General features: G+C 44.7%; 1 long non-coding RNA gene across 1 annotated transcript in view; it reads right to left on the minus strand.

The window, feature by feature from the left end:
- LOC137538182 (uncharacterized) overlaps positions 1–20,362 on the minus strand; it is a 42,245-nt gene extending 21,883 nt beyond the window's left edge. The window contains exons 1-2 of the long non-coding RNA XR_011024704.1: positions 20,276–20,362; positions 3,838–3,976 (exon numbers count right to left, since the gene is read on the minus strand). This is a non-coding gene — a long non-coding RNA (uncharacterized lncRNA). The remainder of the gene's footprint in view (positions 1–3,837; positions 3,977–20,275) is intronic.
- Positions 20,363–20,630: the final 268 nt, after the last annotated feature.

The raw sequence follows: 20,630 nt of genomic DNA on the forward strand, positions 1-20,630 counted from the left end.
ATCAAACAGGGTACTCAGAGACCAAACGCTCAGACTTTTAGGCATCTTTTGCAATTGCCTTGCAAGTGTACGTTGCGTTACCCTGTTTTACCACAGGCATTGCAATGGGGCTTAGCACACTTGGGACTTGATTCACTAAACCGTGATAACTCAAATATCACACCTTATCAAATATATCTCACCTTGTCAAAGATACAACAAGCATCCCCAAGAATCCCAGTCACTGGGTTCCTGTCCAGCAGGGATTACAGCGAGGGGCGTTGAGGGGCATGCATGAGGGTGGCACTAGGCATATGACCCTGTTGACGTACTCTGCTGCAGGGTCATATCATATGTTAGTCATCCACAAAGGTCTGTGAGACTGCAAGGGTGGAAAACTAAGACCATTGGTTCTCTGGCTTTGAAAGATCCTCATCTGACTGATGGCTACAGTTCTTTTCCAGCCTTGCAGTCTCAGGGACCTGGAGTGCTCTTCATGCTGACACCTGATGACTTCTATGCCCAGTTAATTGTGACAAAAATTGCTAAAAAAAAAAAAAAAGCTAATGCTTTTGTATGTCAGGTTAAGCCAACAAAGAAGGTGAGAGTTTATAAATCTGTGTGTATTCTTCACTTATTGTACTTATAATCACAGGGAGCACCTTTTGGTCTCCGCTTGTCCCCCGCCCTCATCTCAACCTGTTTTACAGTTGTCTCATAGTGGATGGCAATGTACCTGATGCTTTACAAGACATTACCTGGGATTACTTTAATTTGTGCTCCCCTATGGGTTTTTATCTACACAAGTTTGCATGGGGGACAAGGAGCTTAAGACACATTGAAGAAAGAGGTGACATTGCTTTTTTTTTTTTTTTTTAATCATCTATGGTCTATGTTGCATGGAACATTACTATTTATATATACAGTGGCTTGCAAAAGTATTCGGCCCCCTTGAAGTTTTCCACATTTTGTCACATTACTGCCACAAACATGAATGAATTTTATTGGAATTCCACATGAAAGACCAATACAAAGTGGTGTACACGTGAGAAGTGGAACGAAAATCATACATTATTTCAGACATTTTTTACAAGTAAATAACTGCAAAGTGGGGTGTGCGTAATTATTCAGCCCCTTTGGTCTGAGTGCACTCAGCTGCCAGTAGACATTGCCTGATGAGTGCTAATGACTAAATAGAGTGCACCTGTGTGTAATCTAATGTCAGTACAAATACAGCTGCTCTGTGACGGCCTCATAGGTTGTCTAAGAGAATATTGGGAGCAACAACACCATGAAGTCCAAAGAACACACCAGATGGGTCAGGGATAAAGTTACTGAGAAATTTAAAGCAGACTTACGCTACAAAGAGATTTCCAAAGCCTTGAACATCCCACGGAGCACTGTTCAAGAGATCATTCAGAAATGGAAGGAGTATGGCACTACTGTAAACCTTCCAAGACAAGGCCGTCCACCTAAACTCACAGGCCGAACAAGGAGAGCGCTGATCAGAAATGCAGTCAAGAGGCCCATGGTGACTCTGGACGAGCTGCAGAGATCTACAGCTCAGGTGGGGGAATCTGTCCAGAGGGCAATTATTAGTCGTGCACTGCACAAAGTTGGCCTTTATGGAAGAGTGGCAAGTAGAAAGCCATTGTTAACAGAAAAGCATAAGAAGTCCAGTTTGCAGTTTGCCACAAGCCATGTGGGGGACACAGCAAACATGTGGAAGAAGGTGCTCTGGTCAGATGAGACCAAAATGGAACTTTTTGGCCAAAATGCAAAATGCTATGTGTGGCGGAAAACTAACACTGCACATCACTCTGAACACACCATCTCCACTGTCAAATATGGTGTTGGCAGCATCATGCTCTGGGGGTACTTCTCTTCAGCAGGGACAGGGAAACTGGTCAGAGTTGATGGGAAGATGGATGGAGCCAAATACAGGGCAATCTTGGAAGAAAACCTCTTGGAGTCTGCAAAAGACTTTAGACTTGGGGCGGAGGTTCACCTTCCAGCAGGACAACAACCCTAAACATAAAGCCAGGGCAACAATGGAATGGTTTAAAACAAAACCTATTCATGTGTTAGAATAGCCCAGTCAAAGTCCAGATCTAAATCCAATCAAGAATCTGTGGCAAGATCTGAAAACTGCTGTTCACAAACGCTGTCCATCTAATCTGACTGAGCTGGAGCCGTTTTGCAAAGAAGAATGGGCAAGTATTTCCATCTCTATGTGCAAAGCTGGTAGAGACATACCCTAAAAGACTGGCAGCTGTAATTGCATCAAAAAAGGCGGCTCTACAAAGTATTGACTCAGGGGGGCGAATAATTATGCACACCCCACTTTGCAGATATTTATATGTAAAATAATGTTTGGAATCATGTATGATTTTCGTTCCACTTCTCACGTGTACAACACTTTGTATTGGTCTTTCACGTGGAATTCCAATAAAATTGATTCATGTTTGTGGTAGTAATGTGACAAAATGTGGAAAACTTCAAGGGGGCCAAATACTTTTGCAAGCCACTGTATATATTTTTAAATGACATAGGCCTACCTCCCAATCCTTTTTGTCTCCTTGTCCCTTATGTAGGCTGGTATAGCCCAGAATAGCTAAGCCGGAATGCATGGAGCTCTGCACTCTAAGCTTTACCAAGCTGACATGAAGGAGGTCAGCTAAGCCCCATCCCCACCAACCTCTCTTAGAAAATACAAAACCTCATGCATGTCAAAGACAAGGAGCTTATCCATATCTCCAGTGCCCATATCCCCAGGAGGTGAATCAAGATACTATACATTATGTATGGACAAACAAAAATTATAAATGGTTGATTCTAAGAATACAAAAAATTAACATTATGTTTCAAAGTGTTTGTGTTAGGCCCGGTTTACATTAGCATTCCCTGTCCGGATCCGCCTGATCGGATCCGGACCGTATACTGTACAAACGGAACGTACGTTCCACATAGCAATGCAAAGGCTATGCGGACGTTCACACGCTTCCTTTCTGTACAGTGCGGAGCCGGATCCGGACTTCGGATACTTTTCCAACATGCGCTATTTTTTGGTCCGGCTCATCCGGCCCACGCACCCGGACCGGAGCCTGACTGCACCATCCGGATATAGAAAACCAATGGGAAACGGAAGCACAGAACACACTGGAGACAACACCTGACTTTCTACCCCACTTCCTATGCGTATTTATAGCTGCCATTTCGGATGGGGACACATGGGCACAGCATATCTGGAGTGGAGCAGCAGTGACACACGTGCTGGAGCTGTTTTGGCAGTATGTTGGAGGTGGAGGTGAGGCCTACAGCGGAGGACCTGATTCTACAGGTGCACCAGACCCCAACAAATTTTGAGGTATTTTTTTTTTCCCACGGATCCAGATGGCAGCCTGAAGCAGTCCTGATGCAAACGGACCAGATCCGGATCGGATCCGGATCGGAACCGTACGGTTCCAATCCGGATCAGGTCCTGATACGATCCGGATCCGGTCCGTTTGCATGCCAAAACGCAAGTGTGAACGGGGCCTTACTGTTTATGCAATGGTTCCTATTTATTTATTTATTCCTACTAAAATTGTCACGTTTTTATAGTATGAATAACCTATCTCATGACTTTGGATATAGTATCTGCCAATATAATTACAGTAGCCCCATTAAAGTTCCATAAGCCTATCCTTTGTTTTTCCAGTTAAATAAGATGTGGTGTGGTTCCCATTGTGACCCTTTTTTTTCTTCAAAAGAAAATCCTTTTCTGATTAGCAGGACTAAAAGGAAAGGGTTTTCTAAGTCTTTTTGAAAAACAAACAAACAAAGAAAAAACAAAACCCACAAAAAAGACTTTAATACCTCAGTTGATATTGTGATACAACACTCCAAATTGGTTTCTGGTGATTCTTTTTTCCCCTCAAGGTTTCCTACACATTATAGAAGATAAGGTTGTCAGTCTTCTGGAGGATCTCATCATGTTAAAGTGTTTGCAATATTCCTAAGGGTATAATAGGAAGATATAACAACAACAGAGATTTGATTTCTAAAGTCTCATTCATTCCCCATGTTACACACCCTAGCTGCACACATGGCTAGAGCTATGTAAATCTGCCAGTAGTGATGACTGGGAGTGGAGCAACTTTGCATATGACTTATATGAATTGCGATCTCTTGATACAATCTAGGCGCCTAAACTGGTTGAGACTGGTGAAAAGGTAGCCACAGACTCATCCTGCTAAACCTACTGGAGATGTGATTATAACTTGTTTCAATGCAATATTTGAAATGTGAAGGACCCTGGATAGACGTAGGGTCCATATGTATGAGTGATTGTTTTTATTGTTATTTTTGTGTCTTTAAAATATATGGCTGTTGCACACGGATACACACTATGTGGAGTAGAGATGGCCCGAACGGTTCACGCAAACTTCGGTGGTTCGCATTTGCGTCGAATCGCGAACTTTATGTGAGTTCGACCTGCCCCCTATACTCCTTCATTGGGCTAAACTTTGACCCTCTACATCACATTCAGCAGACACATGGTAGCCAATCAGGCTACACTCCCTCCTGGAGCCCCCCCCCCTTTATAAAAGGCAGCTGCGTCGGCCATGATATCACTCTGTCTGCAGTGTAGTTAGTGAGAGAAGGAAGAGAGTTGCTGCAGATATTAGGCAAAGCTTAATTAGGCTGTTAGGCTTGTTAGCTTGCTCCTTGCTGATACTTGTTGCTAAAAAGCACCCCACAACAGCTCTTTTAACGTGCTGACGTAATGTTGTCCCTGTGATCTTTTTTTTTTTTTTTTTTTTGTGTGGCCCACTGACACTTGCATATACAGCCCTGTCAGTTGCAGCTGGCCCTTGCTAATTCCTATACTGTGCCACTGCCAGGCCCAGCACATTCAGTGCCTACCTTTTCACTGCACCTGTGTGTGACAGCTGCACATTTGTAATACCAGTCCGACCGTGCATATCTGTTCATGTTCACTGCACCTGTGTGACAGCACACAGTGTTATATAATACCAGTCACTGCATAACTGTTCACTGCACCTGTGTGTGACACTGTATATTTGTAATACCAGTCCGACTGTGCATACCTGTTCATGTTCACTGCACCTGCGTAACAGCACACAGTGTTATATACCAGCAGTCACTGCATAACTGTTCACTGCACCTGTGTGTGACAGCTGCACATTGTATTGATACCAGTCACTGCATACTTGTTCACTGCACCTGTGTGTGTGACAGCTGCACATTTGTAATACCAGTCCATGCATACCTGTTCATGTTCACTGCACCTGCGTGACAGCACACAGTGTTATATACCAGTCACTCCATAACTGTTCACTACACGTGTGTGTGACAACTGCAAATTGTATTGATACCAGTCATACCTGTTCACTGCACCTGCGTGACAGCATGCAGTGTTATATACCAGTCACTGCATACCTGTTCACTGCACCTGTGTGACCGCACACTGTTTTAAATACCAGTCACTGCATAACTGTTCACTGCACTTGTGTGTGTGAGACAGCTGCACATTGTATTGATACCAGTCACTGCATACCTGTTCACTGCACCTGCATGACAGCACACAGTTTAACCTATTTTGGTTTCTGGACGTAGAAACTACGTCCAGAAACCATGTGCGCTACCGCGCGCCCCCCCGGCCGATCGCGCGCGTGCACGCGCACTCCCGGCCACGGATTCGGTAGTCAGGGAATCAATGTATCGGACTATGAAGTCCGATCACTGATTCCTCTCCCCCGCTGAAAAAGCGACAGCTTCTCTCGGAAGCTGCGCCTTTTCTGGCCATTCACTTCCTGATGCGCCACTCTAAGCGTGTGTTACGCTTAGAGTGACGTCATGTAAACAAACTCATGTAAACGCCATCTTGTGGCCAAAAAGTAATACTACACCTGAAAATAAAAATGAATTAAAATCAACACACATTTACATTATAAATCTATTGTTTACCCCCCACCCTCCCAAAACTACCCAAATAAAATGTTTACTATAAATAAAAAAAAACATTACAATAAAAAAAAAAAAACATGTAAATATTTACCTAAGGGTCTAAACTTTTTAAATATCAATGTAAAGATGAAATATTTCTATATTTTTTTTATTTTAAACTTGTTAATAGTGATGGATGCAAAATGGAAAAAATGCACCTTTATTTCCAAATAAAATATTGTCGCCATACATTGTGATAGGGACATAATTTTAACGGTGTAATAACCGGGACATATGGGCATATACAATACGTGAGTTTTAATTATGGAGGCATGTATTATTTTAAAACTATAATGGCTGAAAACTGAGAAATAATGAATTTTTCCATTTTTTTATTATTCTTCCTGTTAAAATGCGTTTACAGTAAAGTGGCTCTTAGCAAAATGTACCCCCCAAAGAAAGCCTAATTGGTGGTGGAAAAAACAAGATATAGATCAGTTCATTGTGATAAGTAGTGATAAAGTTATAGGCTAATGAATGGGAGGTGAACATTTCTCTCGTGAAAACCACGGAACCTGAATGGGTTAATATATCAGTCACTGCATAACTGTTCACTGCACTTGTGTGTGTGACAGCTGCACATTGTATCTATACCAGTCACTGCATACCTGTTCACTGCACCTGCGTGACAGCACGTGGTTTTATATACCAGTCACTGCATAACTGTTCAATGCACCTGTGTGTGTGACAGCTGCACATTTGTGATACCAGTACGTGCATACCTGTTCACTGCACCTGTGTGGCTGCACGCTGTTTTATATACCTGTCCGTGCATACCTGTTAACTGCACCTGTGTGACAGCTGCACATTGTATTGTAATACCAGTCACTGCATACCTTTCAATGCACCTGTGTGACTGCACATTGTATTAGTCAAGTCAGTGCATACCTTTCACTTCATCCCCCCAATATGGACAAAACAGGCAGAGGCATAGCCAGAGGCAGGCCACCTGGCAGGTCTGTTTGAGGTCGTGCTGACGTGATTTCATGCGGCCCTGGACCAAAGTACAGTGCTCAGAAGAAGGCACGTGCCATCAACTCCCAAGATTGTCAGGATGTAGTTGACTATTTAACACAGAACACCTCATCTTCCGCAGCCACCAGCACTACTACAAGCACCACATCCGCTCTGTTTGACACTTTGGAGGAGTTATTTGGTGGGGAATTAACTGATTCACAGCGATTATTGTTCCAACAAGATGAAGGGGCTAAGCAAGTTACACCACCTCATATGTTTGAGTTAGGTGTCACTATGGACGTAGGGTGTGAGGAGGAGGATGAAGTACCTGCTGTTGGTGCAGTTTTGGTAGTGTCTGATATAAGCAAAGCTGTGGAGGATGATTATGATGATGATTATGATGATATGGATGTCACGTGGGGTTCCCAATAGAGGAGATGAACAGGGGGACAGTTCAGAGCGGGAGTCAGAGAGGAGTAGGAGGAGACGAGTTGCTGAAAGAAGCAGGGGGAGCTCGTCATCAGAAACGGCTTGTGGCAGTGACCGGCAGCATACATCGCCACCTATGGACAGCCAGTCAACATGTCCTTTAACGTCTGCTGCTGCCACTATAATGCCATCACCCCAGGGCTCAACGGTGTGGAAATTTTTATGTGTGTCTACCTCAGATGAGAGCAATGCCATCTGTACTCTCTGCCACCAAAAATTGAGCCATGGAAAGGCCAAGACCCACGTAGAGACAACTGCCTTATGAAGGCACACGATGAAAAAGCACAAACTGCAATGGGAAGACCACCCGAGGAAAAGCAGCACACAAAAGCAAAGCCACCCTCCTTCTCCTCTTCCTCCTTTAGGTGCATTATGTTCAGCCACTTTCTCTCTTGGACCTTCACGGTTTCTGCTCCTCTGCCCACAGCAGCAGCCAGGAAGTCTGTGAAGGAAATCTTTGAGCGGAAGAAGCCAATGTCTGCCAGTCACCCCCTTGCCCGGTGTCTGACAACTGGCTTGGCAGAACTGTTAGCTCGCCAGCTGTTACCATACCAGCTGGTGGACTCTGAGGCCTTCCGAAAATTTGTGGCGATTGGGACACCGCAGTGGAAGATACCAGACCGCAATTATTTCTCAAAAAAGGCGATACCCAAACTGTACCATGAAGTTGAAAGGCAAGTGGTGTCATCTCTGGCACAAAGCATTGGGTCAAGGGGCCATCTGATCATGTATGCCTGGTCTGCAAAGCACGGTCAGGGCACGTACATTACTTACACAGCCCATTGGGTCAACCTGGTGACCGCTGGCAAGCAGGGAGTTCGTGACTGTACAACGGACCTACTTGTGACACCTCCACGGCTTGCAGACAGGCCTGCTTCCACCTCTTCTCCTTCTCCTCCTAGTCCTCCTGCTACATCCTCTTCACTTTCATCCTCTTTCTCCTCCTTGGCTGAGTGGCAGTGCTACTCTACTGGTGTAACGATCTCCTCTGCAGCTACACAGCCCCAGCTCCCCAGGGCCTATGCTGCATGCCAGGTACGACGGCGTCACACCATCTTGGACATGTCTTGCCTCAAAGCTGAGAGTCACACTGGAGCAGCTCTCCTGTCTGCTCTGAACAAACAGGTGGATCAGTGGCTGCTGACCCCGCACCAACTGGAGATCGGCAACGTGGTGTGTGACAATGGCAGCAATCTCATTTCAGCTTTGAATTTGGGAAAGTTGACACATGTACCCTGCATGGCACATGTGCTGAATCTAATAATTCAGAGATTTGTGTGTAAGTACCGCGGCTTACAGGACGTCCTGATGCAGTCCAGGAAGGTGTGTGGGCATTTCAGGTGGTCCTACACGGCCATGGCACGCTTGGGCGATATTCAGCGGATAAACAACTTGCCGGTGACGCGCTTGATTTGCGATAGCCTGACTCATTGGAATTCAACGCTCCTGATGTTTAAGCGCCTGCTACAACAGGAGAAAGCCGTCAATCAGTATCTGTACAACTACAGTAAAAGGACAGGCTCTGGGGAGATGGGGCCTGTTCTGGCCGAAGTACTGGACACTCATGCAAATGCCTGCAGGCTCAAGCGGCCATTTGAGGAGGTGACAAACATGGTGAGTTGCAATGAAGGCTCCATCACTGACTTGATCCCATATGCTTTCTTCCTGGAGCGCGTCGTGCGTAGAGTGGTGGATCAAGCTGTGGAGGAGCGTGAACAGGAACAGGAGGAAGAGTTGTGGGATCAATTTTTAGCAGAACCAGATGTTTCCTCAACACCTGCGGCAGCACAGAGGAGGGGGGGAGGAGGAGGAGGAGGAAGAGTCGTGTGGGGAAAATAAGTCAGATGAGGAAGGTGGTTTTTTGGAGGAGGAGGAAGAACAACCACAGCAGGCGTCACAGGGGGCTTGTGCTGCTCAACGTTCCCGTGGTATTGTTCGTGGCTGGGGAGAGGAGGAGAACTTACCTGACACCACTGAGGAAGAGCAAGAGGAGATGGATAGTACGTCTGCATCCAAATTTGTGCAGATGGCGTCTTTCATGCTGTCCAGCCTGTTGAGGGACCCCCTTATAAAAACAACTCAAGGGGAATGACCTGTACTGGGTGGAAACACTACTAGACCCTCGGTATAAGCACAAAGTGGCGGAGATGTTTCCAAATCACCAGAAGGCAGAAAGGATGCAGCACTTGCAGAACAAGATGGCAACTATGCTTTGCAGTGCATTTAAGGGTGATGTCACAGCACAATGGAATAAGGGTGCCACTGCCAGTAATCTTCCTTCTCCTCCCATGTCCACGCAGTCAAGGACAGGACGCTCTAGCAATCTCATGGTGATGTCAGACATGCGGACATTCTTTAGTCCAACGCCTTGCCTTAGCCCTTCTGGATCCACCCTCCACCAACGCCTCAACCGGCAGGTAGCCAACTACCTGGCCTTAACTGCAAATGTAGACACTTTGAGCAGCGATGAACCCCTGGACTACTGGGTGCGCAGGCTTGACCTGTGGCCATAGCTGTCCCAATTTGCCATCCAACTTCTGGCTTGCCCTGCCTCAAGCGACCTGTCAGAAAGGACCTTCAGCACAGCTGGAGGCATTGTCAGTGAGGCATTGTCACTTATATCAAAATTAATGGGGTATGGATCCCGGAGGGCTACTGCCCGCCCGAAGACTAAGTCAGTCCCCACACACAGCTTCTCTGCCTGCACGCCATGTGACTGCCTGCCCCAAGACAAAGTCAGTCCCCACACAGCATCTCTGCCTGCAGGCCGCTTGACTGCCTTCTCCACCACCACCAACAGGGTCCAGGACTCCAGGTGGATTCCTGAATTTTTAAGGCTGCTGCCAGGAGCGGCCGCTAACAAAAACGATAACCATTTTTCCTGGTACGTGTACGTGCCTGCCTAATTTTTCTGGCTGCACTGCGGCTGCAACAACAAAACAAAAGGCATGTATATGTGTCAATTCCCCTTCGTGATCGTTACCTTGCCACGGTTAAGGGGCTTGCGTATCACAATGAAGCAATGACCGCCGGCTATATGAAAGTGTTTGGGGGCACACCCAAGATAATAAGGTCGTTGCTTCATTATGGACAGACCAAATTCGATCAGCTGGACAGTCACTGTTGTTCTATCATTGAGCTACCTCAGCCCGGTGACCATATGGGCTTGAAAACTGCTATCGCTTGCACTCTTGCCATGGTGCGCACCAGTCCAGCACGGCCATCACTACACAAACAGCTGTTTGCGGTGCATTACACAGTGAGTTTGGTGTGTCAGTGTGAAGCAGTACACTAATTACACTACCTGATTGATGTATACACATGCAAGATGTTTTAAAGCACTTTATGCTTCCAATTTAGCATGCAATGTGATTTCTGCCCTTAAAACACTGCTGTGTGCCGATCCAGATTTTTTCACCGGGACTTTTGGCGTGTATCCTACTCTGCCATGCCCCCCTCAAGGTCTTAGACCCCTTGAAACATCTTTTCCATCACTTTTCTGGCCAGAATTAATGTTTGAAGTTTTGAAAGTTCACCTGCCCATTGAATTCTATGGCGGTTCGCGGTTCTCGAACCTAAAATCTTAGGTTCGAGCCATCTCTAATGTGGAGCTACAGTATTATTGTTTTTTATGTTGAGGATCCAATGCACAAAGTAAAAAGGATGTGTTGCCACTGGATTGGCATTTTTTTGAGTGATTTTTTTACCTGATTTGTGGTCTATTGATTTGGTGAGTGTTATACATTACTGTATACTTAAAGGATACCCCAACTGAAATGTGACATAATGAGATAGACATGTGTATGTACAGTGCCTAGCACACAGATAACTATGCGGTGTTCCTTTTTTTATTTTTCTGCCTGAAAGAGTTAAATATCAGGAATGTAAGTGGCTGACTCAGTCCTGACTCAGACAGGAAGTGACTACAGTGTGACCCTCACTGATAAGAAATTCCAACTATAAAACACTTTTCTAGCAGAAAATGGCTTCTGAGAGCAAGAAAGAGGTAAAAAAGGGGAATTTCTTATCAGTGAGGGTCACACTGTAGTCACTTCCTGTCTCAGTCAGGATTGAGTCAGCCACTTACATACATCTTTCAGGCAGAGAAAGAAAAAAAGGAACACAGCATAGTTATCTGTGTGCTAGGCACTGTACATACACATGTCTATCTCATTATGTCACATTTCAGTTGAGGTATCCTTTAATGGTGCAGTGACAGGACAAAGTATGAAAATTCATTGGATCTCATCAATATAAAAAGGGTGATGGTTTAAAATGACTGCACATATGGAATTTTAAACTGAAATAGCTGCATTATAATTGTTATGCTATTTATATTCAACAGAGTAGGTTTGTAATTTATAATACAATAACAGAGATTAGATTTGTGAAGTTTAATTCCCCATCTGTTACACACCCTAGCTGCACACATGGCTATAGCTATGTAACCCTGTGCCCCTTACCCCTGTAGCAATGACTAGAAGCAGAGCAGTTTTATATACAACTATAATAGATTGCACACAGAGTTTTTGGGAATGGGCTCTATCCTGGGCACAGGATGTGAAAGGAGAAAGTGAACAGTGCACATGAGGGAGTCGAGAGATCGGAAATGAGGTGCAGGAGACTTATGAGGTGCAGCAGCTGGGAAAGGTGGCTTGCAAGCCCACATACGGGGGAAACAAAATCCCCCAAAACTCTATGTGCAATTGGTTCTGGTTGTATGTAAGAGCAATTGCTTTTTATTCTTTATTTAATCAGTTATTTTATGCTATGTTGGCAATTACTGTTAACCTTCCTGGTGGTAAGAGCGAGCTATGCCAGCCTAATAAGTGTCCTAGAGTTATAAAAAGGTAAATAGTTCATGTATTTATCTCCCTTTGCTTTCAGAAGTTGTACTCTGCCAGGAAAACTTGATGACTGTAATTTGCTTATCAGTGATGTTTATTATATTCCTGACAAGGTACCAACAAGACAGAAGCTGTCACTTCCATGCCTAGATATTAACTCTTTCAAGCAGCAAAATAAAGGAAGCAAAACAGCCTGGTTCTTAATGTTTATCTTATCTTGTCGCCTAGGGTACACTTTAAAGCTGATCCGAGATGAAAAACTAACTATAACAAGTAACTTGTCTATATATCTTATGTACAGTTTAGATGGTTTACACAGCAAATCTAGCTGCAAACAGCTTTAATAGAATAAGAATATTTCTTCCTGTGATACAATGACAGCAGCCATGTTGTTTGTAAACATTACACAGAGGCAGGCTTATCTGCATCTTGAGCAAATAAATGAATTCCTCCTCCTCCTCCCTCCTGCCCTCTACCTCTGAAATCTCTGGCTAGTAATACCTCCCCCTACTCCTGCCCAGAATGAGCTCCCATGAGCCCTTGCTACTGTCTGAAAGTGCCTTGGCTCTCTGAAAACCCGAGGAAGAGGCTTATTTAGTTTATAGGGAATTAGAGCATTAAAACAAAAACTAAAAAGTATTTGGCTTGAGGAATGCCCTATAAACAATAGGAAAGGAACACAATTATGAAATGAGTAAAAGTTCATCTCTGATCCACTTTGTCACCAGCAAGCAAGAAAAAAACTATTAATAATTTTAACAGTACTTTTCCACCTACTTTCTTGTACTTTTTCAATTGCAGAGTACTGAAAAGTTTTTTAAACAGAAGATAAAAAATTTCTCCTAGGAGAAAACTTAGGAGAAAAAAGTGAATTGGATCAGTCCCACTGTGCTATTACTTTTTCAGAACAAATGCAATAGGAGCAAAAAACGAAATGCAAAAGAGACATAAGGTCTACTTATTGCAATAGATGTTAGCAGGGACATGCAGGCTGTCTCATGTCCCCTCCTAACCTCTTCTGAGCAGCACCTGGCTAATATATGGCTGCAGAAAGCAGATTTTAGCAGAAAAATAATAGATGTCTCTATTAACCAAAGTCTTTTTGGTAGGCAGGTAGAAGCAACTGCTTTCATTGAATAATTGTATCTTTAGATTAGAAAGGCAGCTTTGACTGTTAAGTCCTGCTGAGATCAAAGGTACTGTGAGATGAATTCCTTTTAGAAGCAATGTGTTAGGTCATTTATATGCAAATGTGGAAATAGAGAGAGCATGGCTTTTAAGAACAGTTTTTCCTTGTTTTGAATTCTAAAGATGATTCTAAAATATGTACAGAAGGAAAATGTAATTTGGGTCCAAAAGAATGCAGATAAAAGGATAGAGGGTTTCGAGTGTGATTAGTTACAGGGCAAGGAGGAGCAGGAGAAGATAAGGGCTTGAGAGTCTAGTTTGTGGGAGCATAGTTTTTCAGCAGGCTGGGTGGAGCTGGAAGTCTTTTGAGAAGACAGCAATGTTGCAATTTTAATAAAATAAAGGTAGAAGCCACCGCTCAACTGCACCGTGCAGAGCAGTGCTGGACCCAAGGCAGCCAGGCCCAGATATTGAAACAAATATGAAGAAAGGTGTGGTCCACAACAAAAATCTCTCCACAAAACCGTAATTTATTTAGGACATATCCTCAGGCAAGTATAAAAGTACATAAGCTGACATGTTTTGGGCAAGTCGGCCCTTAATCATAGCTCACAACACACAGCTTCATCCTCTGAATTTAAAAGGCAGGGGAATATGACTGAGACACGCCCAAATGTGGCATGTGCCGGCCCTCTCTTAAGAGGAGTCTACATAATAAATAGACACTGCCACCTTCAAGGCGTGATCAACACCCCTATAAAAATACAATAACATTGTATCTTATGACAAAAATTCACTCCATTTAAATGTGTAAAATCAAAGAAAAAGTAAAAGAACAAACATGATCGTATAGAGAGGCTTTTCCTTCCAGGGCATAGAGCGGGTTTTCCTGCCCAAGAGAGGAGGGGACCGACTAGCTATTATTCGGAAAAGGGAAGCACTTTGGATTTTTCGCCTAGGTACCAGAGCCCCGAAGGGTCTTAATGCAAGATGGGATCTGGCTTTGGTCACAGGTTAGACCCTACAATTGATCTAAGAAGCCTGCACTACAGGCAATGGATCATTAGGTGGTTTGTTATTGAGTGAGGAATTCAACGGGTTAAAAGAAAGTGAACAGTGTTGTATTCTATATTGTACTCCTCTCTATACGATCATGTTTGTTCTTTTACTTTTTCTTTGATTTTACACATTTAAATGGAGTGAATTTTTGTCATAAGATACAATGTTATTGTATTTTTATAGGGGTGTTGATCACGCCTTGAAGGTGGCAGTGTCTATTTATTATGTAGGCTCCTCCTAAGAGAGGGCCGGCACATGCCACATTTGGGCGTGTCTCATATTCCCCTGCCTTTTAAATTCAGAGGATGAAGCTATGTGTTGTGAGCTATGATTAAGAGCCGACTTGCCCGAAACATGTCAGCTTATGTACTTTTATACTTGCCTGAGGATATGTCCTAAATAAATTACGGTTTTGTGGAGAGATTTTTGTTGCGGACCACACCTTTCTTCATAAATGTTGCAATTTTGTTTAAAATCACAATCGTGCTGCATGCAGCATTTTTTTCTTTTGAGCGATTGACCTAGAAGGAATGTGCTAAAACATAGATCGTTATGGCTCAGGAACTTCTGAAGTCCTTCGTCTCCACCACTATTGAATCCCTCTTCTGTTTGTCCATCCTAGTCTGGTATGCTGCCTTCACCTGCTAGCAGCATATGCACTCTTCTGAGGGTGATCATATCAGCAGGAAGGATGATTGGGAAACCCTTTCCCCCACTGGACTGCAGAGCAATGAGGAATGCCAACGACCTCCCACACCCAGGTTACTATTTCTTCAGTCACCTCCAATCAGTCCAAAGGTTTTAAGCCATCTACACTAGGACCTCAAGGCATAGGAACACTTTTTTTCCCATCCAAAATCATACTCTTGAACTGTTGCCATCTTATTCTCCCCCTCCCCCCCCCCCCCCAGCAGAATTCATCCTCCCTCCTTTTCTCCCTAAGGCTACTGCTGCTGCATCCATGGCCATTATTATTGATACTATCAAGTGCCTATGCTGTCACTTTGCTGTTCATTGTGCTCTGTCTTACCTACTACTTTGTGTACTGTACGTTCCCTTTATGTAAACAGTTCCAGGCATGACTTGGCAAGTAGAGCTGATTCTAATTCCTTTAAAAATCGATCTCAAAATTGCATAGCAAAATCACAATCAATAAGAGCTTAGCGATTGCGATTTGTAGTGTGAACTAAACCTTACTCCGGGGGTCCCCTTCTTCATTAATAATGTATATTTTCTTATCAGCAATGAAAAACAAAACCCAGAGTGAGGCTGCAGGACTTTGAAAACAGAGGAGACTTGGCAGTGAACAGAAGACATGTGGGAGGAAGCAGATGAAGAACAGATTTCCAGAGACTACAAAAGCAGACATGATAGCTATTACTTGGCCTTTCCAGGGGCAGGGACGGATCTAGGGGGGGGGGAGGGGCGAGCGGGTCTCTTGCCCCAGGCGCAGTTTGTTGAATTCTTAAAAAGGCGCCAAGACTGGATAGGGAAAGGCAGTTTAGGCGCCAAAACCTGACCTTTAGGTGCCAAAACTGGATGAGGAATGGCAGTTTAGACGCCAAAACCTGACCTTTAGGCACCAAAACTGGATGGGAATGGCAGTTTAGGTGCCAAAACCTGACCTTGCCCCAGGCACAATTTGGTCTAGGTCCGTCCCTGTCCAGGGAGTAACCGTAGTGGGATTGAGAGAGGGAGCAGAGCAGACAATGCTCCTCTGTTCAATCTGCAGTATAGGACACCACCAACTACAGCAGGATTAGCAAAAGGTAGAACAAAGGTTTAAGGGTGACCATTGATTACTTGAAATTGTGGCCTGATTGGCCTTCTGATTCAATAATGTTTATGGCTATCCAATTGATTAGTCAAATGAAGTGGTCAGGGATGATGGAAAATCTCAGTCACAAGGGCTTGATCGAGTACACAGCGATAACGGTGTTTAATATCACCATGATGACCGATGCTATCCCTGGCCAGTGACCCTCCAAGTGTACATGGTGCACGCTGACTGAACAGGCCGGTGTAATAACAGGTTGTGCTGCCCATATGCTGCTGGCTGGAGGGAGTGGTGCTGGCACACAGCATCATCACCATGGTAGCGGATGCCACTTGCTCACAATTTCACTAATTTATACGGCAGCAACAGGTGATAACCCAAGGGCTGGACTAGAAGCTGAGGTGGCCCCTTAGACTCTGACTGGGGCCTCAATCGATGGCTTGTGTTGCCTGGTGGATAATCCGGCCCTGCCAAGCATGTTGCTGATTCTACAGTGGTTTTCCATAATAAAAAGGAAAAAAATTGCACCTAAAAAATCCAAAATAAAAATATTGCATTGCATCGCAAAAAGAAAAATATCACACAGTCAAGTGTGCTGTAGTTAGCTCAAGCTGTACATAGTACTGAGAAAGTGTGTAATATGATGTTTTGACCACTAGGTGGCAGTGGGGAAGGCAGGAAAGATGGCACAGGAGTTCTACTAGTAATGTCTCCAGAAGTCCAAGCCAAGTGATTATCCATCACTTGACTGCACAGCAGAACACTCCAGCTACAGAGACCAAAAAGGCGCGTAGCTTGGGGGGGGTCAGGGTAGGACAAGTGTCCCTGGGCACTGGGTCCCCAAGGACGCCCAGCTGTGGTCATACCTCCACCCTCCGGATTCTCCACCCCAGTTCCCAGAGCCGCCATCAGGGCCAACACGCTGGTTCACCCATCAGACTAAAATATAGGCAGCATCGGCGCTCTGCAGTTATCGGGACGGCTAGGTCTAGCTTCAAGATTCCATCAAGGACCTATCTCTACTGCAGGCTGTCTCCTCAGCGCCTGTTTTCTAGTGTTTAAAAAAGCTCTGTATATTTCAGTCAGGCGCTGAGTAGACAGCCTGCAGAGCAGTGTGGGGTCTTCAACTTTGAAGTATGAAACCCTAGGAAATTGCTGCTGCTCCTGTGAAAGAGAGAGAGAGAGAGACAGACAGACAGACAGAGAGAGAGAGAGAGAGAGAGAGAGAGAGAGAGAGAGAGAGAGAGAGAGACTGAGAGACTAGCTATACTGGGGCACTATACTAGCTATACTGGGGCACTAGCTATACCTATACTGGGCACTACTGCTAACTTCCTGTACATTTGGCTCCACCCATAACCACATCCCCATTTATTATGTGGCCACTCCCCTTTTTTGGCAGGCTTCACATTAGTGGGCGCATTAATAGTCTTTGTCCCCGGGCGCTAAAAGCCCTAGCTACGCCTCTGAGACTAACAGAATGAGAAAACACATTTCTGGGACTGGAGGTGGGTTAAACAAAATTAGTTTACTGCAACCTATTGGTAACCTAGCAGTTTGAGAGGGTGCCATCCACCCAATCACATTACCTGAATTTCTCTAGATTGTAAGCCTTTGGGCAGGGTCCTCCTCCTTATGTCTCTTACCTGTTCACGCACCTCCATTACCGTACTCCAATTCTATGGACCTGAGTGAACTTGACTTGCCTAATCTCCATGCTCCCATCCAGTGACTGACTAAGCATTACCTTGTACTCATACTGTGCTGCGTGATCTGGTTTTTCTTGTATTGTCTTATCGCTGTATGTCACCCCTAAATATTGTCTGTAACCTTAATGCACAGCGCTGCGTAATATGTTGGCGCTTTATAAATACAATAAGTAAACAAATAAATAATAAATAAATACATTTCCCTATGAGATATTTTGATGGGTCCCCTAAAGTAGACTAATGCCGCATATGAATCGCATGTGAATTTCTGGTTGCAAAATTTGCATATGCAAATACACAATTTGTACATGCTAATTCTCAAAAATTTTCTTCTTGGGAAAATGCATGCGCTGTACAGCATGTGATGCCCAAAAATAGCAACCCTGTTGTCGTTTTTTTTCTGGATGTGTTTTTTGCATCCAATGGACAAAACTCATTGCTGTGCAGATTTGTGTGCTGAAAAATGCACAAGTTCGCACCATCTGGTATCAGGACTTAAGCTTGGTCAGGAATTGGCTTAATCAGCTTATTGACATCGCAGAAAACATAGAACTGTATGTTATGTGAAAGACATAGCCATTTTTTTTCAAAGATAAATATAATGTATAGAGTAGCTTTGCACCTTTTACTTAGTAAACCTAGTTTGTAAATCAAGTGGGGCTTTTCATTATCATCCGCTGTTTGCATGTTCCTTAACCCTCCTGGCAGTCAATTAAAACCGCCAGGGGGCAGCGCAGCACTATTTTTTTTTTTTTAAATCATGTAGCTAGTCTAGCGCTAGCTACATGACAGCCGCTGTGCAGCGGCATCCTCCCACCCTCTTCAATCGTCTCCGGCGATCAAGCCCATCCGGAAATCCCGTTCTGAACGGGATTTCCATTAGGGCTTCCCCATCACCATGGCGACAGGTAGGATTACGTCACCGACGTCATGATGTCAAAGGGAGTCCTGATCCACCCCTCAGTGCTGCCTGGCACTGATTAGCCAGGCAGCGCATGGGATCTGGGGGGGGGGGAGACGGCACGGCGAGGGGCGGCAAATCGGCGTGGAGTGGCGGTGATTGGGCAGTACACGCAGCTAGCAAAGTGCTAGCTGCGTGTACAAAAAAAAATTATGCAAATTGGCCCAGCAGGGCCTGAGAAATCCTCCTGCGCGGCATAGCCCGAGCTCAGCTCAGGCTTACCGCCAGGAAGGTTAAAGATAGGATATCCACACTGAAAAAAAAGTTAGGCTTCACTTACCTGGGGCTTCCTCCAGCCCCTAGAAGTCTATGTAGTCCAGTGCTGCAGTTCCACTGCCCACCCTCCTTAAAGGGACACTTAAGTCAAACAAAAAAAATGAGTTTTACTCACCTGGGGCTTCCAATAGCCCCCTGCAGCTGTCCGGTGCCCTCGCCGTCTCCCTCCGATCCTCCTGGCCCTGCCGGCAGCCACTTCCTGTTTCGGTGACAGGAGCTGACAGGCTGGGGACGCGAGTGATTCTTCGCGTTCCTGGCCACAATAGCGCCATCTATGCTGCTATAGCATATATCATATACCATATAGCAGCATAGAGGGTGCTAATGGGTCTGGGAACGCGAAGAATCACTCTCGCCCCCAGCCTGACAGCTCCTGTCACCAAAACAGGAAGTGGCTGCCGGCGGGGCCAGGAGGATCGGAAGAAGACGGCGAGGGTACCGGACAGCTGCAGGGGGCTATTGGAAGCCCTAGGTGAGTAAAACTCATTTTTTTTGTTTGACTTAAGTGTCCCTTTAAAGCTTACCCAAAGTGTATATTTATGTGCTAAATTGAACACAGGCATGTTCACTTCCCTATGCCATGCCTCTGTGTCCTCAACGTGCCCCCCCCCCCCCCCTGCCCCCATGCCTTGCTGCACCACCCTCCATCCAAATCTACTGACAAGCAGCTTGTGGGTAGATTAAATGGGAAAGGGTATCCTTTGCAGCAGGAGCACTTCTTCGTAATGCCCCTTCCCTGCTCCTCACAGCCATCTCACTGGCTCTCCACCTCTCCGATGCCCCCTTCCCCTCCGCAGGTAGTATGTTTTTTTTCTATTTTTCTTTTAACTCGGATTCTCTTTAAAGAACCTCTTTCACGAATAAGGAAAAAATAAAAAGTCTTTTATGCATAAACTATTAAACATCCTTCCAAAATGGTGTAAAAAGTTTTTTCTTTTTTTTTTAAATGAATGGGTTCATCAAAGCAACATGTAATCCTCAGTGTATGTAAACACTGACGGGGGATGGACTGGGAGGCTAATCCATTTGTTAGGGGTGTTTTTTTTTTTACTTTCATTTCACAAACATAACTCCTGCCTACCTAGTTTTCAGTGGGGTAATCCATTGCTGTCAGGAATCGCCGTTACAGCTGTTATAATAACGGCTCCATATCTATTTGCATTGTTGCCCGGTAACCAGACTCCCGGTCTGTGCAGAGAGTCGGTCTGTGCAGAGAGTCATCTGTTATCAGCTGCTGGGAGAATCAGCCAGAATCAGCCCCATCTACACCATACGATTCTTTGTCCGATTCGATTCAGTTGAATTCGATTCATTGATTCGATTCAATCTGACCTGTCCAATTCATGATTCGATTCAATCTGATTCAAATTTAATCGAATCATGAATCTGACATGTCAGATTGAATCAAATTGAATCAATGAATTGAATCAAATTTC

This window comes from Hyperolius riggenbachi, chromosome 11, assembly GCF_040937935.1.
Source record: "Hyperolius riggenbachi isolate aHypRig1 chromosome 11, aHypRig1.pri, whole genome shotgun sequence".
Lineage (NCBI taxonomy): Eukaryota > Metazoa > Chordata > Amphibia > Anura > Hyperoliidae > Hyperolius > Hyperolius riggenbachi.